Genomic DNA, 6,635 nt, shown 5'->3' on the forward strand with positions numbered 1-6,635 from the left:
TGATGTTTTCTTTTTTCCTCTTAACCACATACCTGGGAAAACTGAAGCTTTATCAGGGACTTGAAGGAATTTAAGAAAAGGACAGGGATGGAGGTCAGAGTGAGGAAGAGTATGTCAGGTGGTGCTCCAGCCTCGGGACACTGGTGTTCAACCAAAAGAGGTTGCTGGAGTGGAGTTGATGGAGTCAGTGTTTGGGGCAGGTTCGCTTCAAAATTGGTCCAAGGAGCTAGGTGTGGTGGCCACACGCCTGTAACACAGTGGCTCAGGAGGCTGAGGCAGGAGGATGGCAAGTTCAAAGCCAACCTCAGCAGCTGAGTGAGGCTCTACTCAACTTAACGAGACCCTGTCTCTAAATGAAAAGCAAAAAGGGCTGGGATGTGGCTCAGTGGTTAAGCGCTCCTGGGTTTAATCCTGGTACAAAAAAAAAAAAAAATTTTTGTCCATGAAGACTGTTTATGTTTTCACTTATACACAGGGATTTCAGAAAGGCTTTCTTACTCTGTTTATTATTGTAGGCATCACAAACAACGATTTTTTTTTTCTTTTTTGCTGTTTTCGGTGTGGGGATCAAACCCGGCACCTAGTGCATGATGGGCAAGCGCTCTACCACTGAGATACAGCCCCAGTCCCAGAAACTCTTACTGAAGAGCTTAAAATGTGCCAGGCCCTGAGCTACAGAATTCCCTGGGGTATTTCATTTAATTCAGTCCCCACACCAGCCCCCAGAGGGTGGTTCTAGTATGAACCCCATTTCACAGGCGAGGAATCAGAGGCTCACTGAGGCCCGGGGCCTCGTGACCTGTCAGGGCCCGGCTGGAATTTGAACAGTGGTTTGGCCACTGCCCGGACTACAGTAGGCCTCCAAGTAGCCACTCTACATTGATGGCTCTGTCCTTATTCCCTCCATCTCTGCTTTGGCTCCTTGGCTCCCTTCAGGGATTCAGCCCTCTGAGTTCTTGTAGCTTGGAAAGGGATGACTCCACCTTCTGTCTCCAAGCACAAGGCCGTGGTCTGGGCCACGGGCCACTCAGGAGCTTGCCTCTCCCAGGCCTCTATTCTTCCCTCCGGGCTGCTCTGGACTTGGCAATGAGGGAAAGTTGACAGCTGGACTTGGGCCTCCCTTCTGCCTTGAGCACTTGGAACTGTCACCAGTGAGCAGCTTCTGGAATGCAGCCCAACTCCCCTCCACATCTGGCACCCAGCAGAGGGGCAGGCTTTTTGTCTGTGCACATTCATGAGCTGGGCGTGGGAGGACCCAGAGAAGTCCCACCTGAGTCCCTATTCTGCAGAGTCCCAAGCCTGGAGCGTCCTGGGGGGAGACAGATGTATTCAGATGAACTATGACAGGACGTGAGGAGAAAATAGAGAAGGAACAATACATCATTTCTTTCAATAACGTTTTTTCCTTAGTTTGAAAATATGACATGATTTCAAACAAATTTTGAAAAATACAAAGAAGCCAAAAAAAAAAAAAAAAAAAAAGGAGATAATTGTTGTTTGTAATCATGCCACTTAAGAGGACCCACTGAAGCCAGGTGTGGTGGGGCGCGCCTGTAATCTCAGTGGCTCTGGAGGCTGAGGCAGGAGGATAGCAAGTTCAAAGCCAGCCTCAGCAGCTAGTGAGGCCCTAAGCAATTCAGTGAGACCCTGTCTCTAAATAAAATCTTAAAAAGGGCTGGGGATGTAACTCAGTGATTAAGTATCCCTGGGTTCAATCCCAGATACTAAAAAGAAAGAACTAATTGATAAACCATTTGTTAGCTTTTCTTGGGATCTTTCCTCTAAGCACTTTTTTACAGAGTTCAGACCAGGCTATAACACAAATGTATTACTACCTTTTTTACCCAATATCATTCCTAATTGTTTCCCCCATGGAAATGATTAAGTGTGTGTAGGAATCTGACATAATATATTTCATAATTCTTAAGTGATTTTCAGGTTATTTTATTTTATTTATTTATTTTTAGAGAGAGAGAGAATTTTAATATTTATTTTTTAGTTTTCGACAGACACAACATCTTTGTTTGTATGTGGTGCTGAGGATCGAACCTGGGCCGCACGCATGCCAGGCGAGAGCGCTACCACTTGAGCCACATCCCCAGCCCAAAGGTTATTTTAAATTTATTTTATTTCATTTTTTATTTTTTTGGTTAGGGAGAAACTAATTAAAACAGAATGGGGAGTCAGGCATGGTGGCGCACACCTGTAATCCCAGCTACTCAGGAGGCTGAGGCAGGAGGATGACAAGTTTGAAGCCAGACCCAGCCACTTAGCAAGGTCCTATCTCAAAACAAAGGTGCTGGGATGTAGCTCAGCGCTCTCCTGGCCTGTGGGAGGCCCTGGGTTCAAGCTCCCGTACTGCACGAAAACAGAGGAACCAGGCGGTAGTCTGCCTTGGTCCTAGCTGTTTCCTGGGTAGAGAGGGCTAGTGCCTGCGGTGAGGGAAGGCTTTCTTCTTCGTTAGCCAGTGGGCTGGGAGACCGCCATAACTGTCCAGAAGTTAAGGTGGCCAAAACCAGGGTGGTGGACACAGGCCTGGAGAGGAGATAGGACAGAGATGGGGAGATCTCTGAGCCTCCACAGAAGGGGCGGATGGGTGGAGATAGGGAGAGGCAGGGGCAAATCTTTTCTTCCTTTTGGAAATCCTGAGCAAAGACCCCGACTGGAGAGGCTTGTATCTCCAAAGAGGAGCAACCAAGGAAAGTTCCCAGGGCCACCTGTTGACCTGCCGTGTCACCAGGCCAGGTGACTTTCTGTCTTTGAGCCCCTTTCTGAGGACCCATGCCTAAAAATACCCACCACCTGCCTCTGCCCCCAGCAGCCTTGGGCCTCTGTAAACTGAGACCAGTGGGTGAGCGTCCTTGCGGAGCAGGGACTGGGTGTGGTTCGGCCTGAAAGCCCTGCTCAGGACGGTGGATACCAGGTTGGGTCTGGTTATAAACATGCGAGACATAGCCTGGTTGGCACCAGGACTTTGTCCTTGTGGAGGGAGGGAGAAGTGGGAAGTCATTAACAAATGATCACAATGTAATTGATAATCCTGGTCCTGAGCCCGCAGGGACTTCATAACTGGGCTGGGAAGGGATTTTTCTAGAAGGACTTTGCTTTCACAGGATATTTGTTCATGCTACGAATACACTGTGTACCCAGGTTTGCTCTGTTAACTCCTGTGCTAAGTACTGGGGTTACACAGGGGAATTAAAAGGATTAAAAATCTGTGTCTTCTTTGTATTTATGTTCTACTGGGAGAAAACAGAGAGCAAAATAGGCAAACTAATGTGATAGAAATGGAATGTTACTAGGAAAACAGAGCGTAGTGCAGGTGGGACAGGGTGTGCATGTGAGGGGTTTGGCTACTTACCAAGGTGGGGGACAATGGTGCAAACCCTTGGACACTGAGGGGGAATCATTCTGTATCTGGGGAACAGTAACAGAGAAAACAGCCAGTGGGAAAGACCTGAAGCCAACTGTGTTCCACTAGTTCCAGGAACAGCAGTGGGTCATGTGGAGAGCCTGAAGGGTCCGAGATAAGGTCAGGCATGTCTGGGCAGGGAGAATGGCAGATCAAGCCTTTGTTCGGACTTGTAAGGGCTCCAGTTTTTATTTTGAATGAAATGAGAGCTGGGCATAATGGCACATACCTGTAATGCCAGTTAACTCAGGAGGCTGAGGCAGGAGGTTCACAAGTTCAAGGCCATCTGGGCAACTTAGTGAGACCCTGTCTCAAAATAAAAAAGAAAAAGGGCTGTGGGTGTAGCTCAGGGGTAGAAGATTTGCCTGGCAGATGTGAAGCCCTGGTTCAATGGGCAGTACTCCCCTCCCTCTCCAAAAAAGAGGAGTCAGTGGAGGATTTTGAGAAAAATGCTGTATTTGACTCAGGATTTACTTATTATTTATTTAGCCGTGCTGTGGATTAAAATCAGGGCCATGCACATGCCAGGTGAGTGTTCTACGGGTTTCAGAATAATTCTTCTGATTCCCACACTGACATAGACCAGACAGAGAGCAAGAGGAAGATGGCTTTGGAGAGACTTGCAACAACCCTGGGTAGACCAGCAGTGGGGGTGGGGTGGAGGAGGTCAGAGCCTAGGTATATCCTGCAGATAGAACCAACAGAATTTCCTGCCTGCCTATGTGGATAGAGGCAGGAGAGGGGATTCAAGCATGATTCCAGGTGCTGGGCCACAGTGGCACATGTCTGTAATCCCAGTGACTCAGAAGACTGAGGCAGGAGGATGGAAAGTTTGAGCTCAGTTTTGGCAATGTATTCAGACACTGTCTCAAAATAAAAAGGTCTGGGAGTGTGGCTTTGTGGTAGATGGCCTCTGGGTTCAATCCTCAGTGCCCCCACCCTACACTACCCAAACCAAAGGAGTTCTGACCCAGAGAATGAAGGATGGAGTTGGCCACAGCTGGTGGGGTGGTGGTGAAGGCTGGGAGAGAGCAGATTTGCATGTGTGTAGAAGGGGTATGTATGACCTTGGACCTCCAAGCAAGAGATGTCAGCAGAGAGTTGGGGGAGGTGGGGGGGAAACATAAATTTGGGGCTCTTGCTCATCAACCCAGAACTTGATTGCATTTTTTTGAATTGTCTTTTTTTTTTAATTGATTGCATTTTATGCTTTTCAGTTCACTGGCTGAAGATGTGGACCTGGCAAACAGAAATAGGTCAGGCGGCTGGAATGATACCTGCAGAGTGTGGCTGCTCGGGCCATCTAGAGCGAGGAGGGGCAGGAACGAAGCGCAGCTAAGTAGAATGGGAAGAAAAATCCGCTTTCCGTGCTTTGCCGATTTGTTTCATGTTCCTGCACACAGCACTCGGTATACGTTCACGCCCCAATTCCACACGCATCTTTCACGCCACAAATAGACACTGTTTTTAGTTTCACCTTCAAAACAGGCTCAACTGGAAGAAATTAGGGTTAAGAGAATTGAAGCGGCGACAGGACGCCACAGAATTTGTAGCGGGTGGTTCTGAGTCCAGGAGCCCAAGGAAGCTCTGTGATGGGCGGAGTTGCGGGGACGCGTTTTGGTGTGCGAGCGCAGGAGAACCAGGTCACCCCCTCCGAGCGAGCGGCGCGCTGCGCTGGACTTCGCGGCGAGGCTCCTTTAAGGCCGGGTGGGTGACCTCAGCCGCGCGCTCACCGCCCCGCCCTCCCGGCCGCGCGCCCAGTGCGCAAGCGCGCCGCGGCGGCACTCCGCTGGGCTCGGGACGCGCCGGCGGCGGCCGACACTCCGGGCTGCGGCGCTGCCCGCCCGCCCCGTGCGCAGAGNTCCAAGCACAAGGCCGTGGTCTGGGTCCCACCACTAATGCTCTGTGCTTCTCCACTACAGTGACCGGTTCAGAGACAGGACGGTGACCCAAGCTGGGCCAATCAGAGGTGATCCTGGGGCAACTTTGGAATTCTTGGGAGAGGGACCCTCTCTACCACTGAGGTGAAAGGACACCTGGGAAGGAGGCCACACACACACACACACACACACACACACACACACAGGGGAGGGGGAAGGAGTAAGAAACAGGGAGGGAAATGGCATCCCAGCCACCCTGTGTGAGCCTTCAGTCTAGCTCTTTCTACCTTGAACTTCCTAATTGAGTGAAACCATAAATTCACTTTATTTAACTTAGTTTGAATTTTATTTTGTTAGTATTGGGGATTGAACCCAGGGGCACTTTACCACGAAGCTACATCCTTAGCCCTTTTTATTTTTTATTTTGAAGACAGGATCTCACCAAGTAGCAGAGGCCGGCCTTAAACTTGTCATCTTCCTGCCTCAGCCTCTCGAGTAGCTGGGATTACAGATGTGCACCACTGCACCTGGCTTAATTTTGATTTTAGTTCATTGCAACCAAAAAGGTCTAATATTCAGATGTTAGTTGAGGCGTCTGTAGGCAGTTGCTTGATTGTCAGTCAATGTTTTCATAGATATTTATCAGGACAATCCTGCCAGATGAGTCATTCTTACAATCCAATTATTGATGGGGAAACTGAGGCTCAGAGAGGCAAAGCCACACACCTGAGGTCACACACCTGGGAAGGAATGGGGCAGAGCCTGTGCTCTGGCTACCCCACACACATACAGACACCCAGCCAGGCGCCCTATAGCACCCTGGGGACCTTGGGGGAGACACTGTGGCTGCAGGTATATGAGTTGGGAGTGGTCTGGGCCACGGGCCACTCAGGAGCTTGCCTCTCCCAGGCCTCTATTCTTCCCTCCGGGCTGCTCTGGACTTGGCAATGAGGGAAAGTTGACAGCTGGACTTGGGCCTCCCTTCTGCCTTGAGCACTTGGAACTGTCACCAGTGAGCAGCTTCTGGAATGCAGCCCAACTCCCCTCCACATCTGGCACCCAGCAGAGGGGCAGGCTTTTTGTCTGTGCACATTCATGAGCTGGGCGTGGGAGGACCCAGAGAAGTCCCACCTGAGTCCCTATTCTGCAGAGTCCCAAGCCTGGAGCGTCCTGGGGGGAGACAGATGTATTCAGATGAACTATGACAGGACGTGAGGAGAAAATAGAGAAGGAACAATACATCATTTCTTTCAATAACGTTTTTTCCTTAGTTTGAAAATATGACATGATTTCAAACAAATTTTGAAAAATACAAAGAAGCCAAAAAAAAAAAAAAAAAAAAA

The 6,635-nt window shown here is 49.5% G+C and overlaps 1 long non-coding RNA gene across 1 annotated transcript; it reads right to left on the bottom strand.

Annotated features, from left to right (window-relative positions):
• Positions 1-2,279: 2,279 nt before the first annotated feature.
• On the bottom strand, positions 2,280-5,263 carry LOC125616367. The gene is made up of 3 exons (XR_007346984.1): positions 4,690-5,263; positions 3,642-3,718; positions 2,280-2,535 (listed from the first exon to the last, which is right to left on the bottom strand). It is a non-coding gene; the product is annotated as an uncharacterized LOC125616367 (long non-coding RNA).
• Positions 5,264-6,635: the final 1,372 nt, after the last annotated feature.

The sequence above is a fragment of the Marmota marmota genome, unplaced genomic scaffold (assembly GCF_001458135.2).
Source record: "Marmota marmota marmota unplaced genomic scaffold, marMar, whole genome shotgun sequence".
Taxonomy (NCBI): Eukaryota; Metazoa; Chordata; class Mammalia; order Rodentia; family Sciuridae; genus Marmota; species Marmota marmota.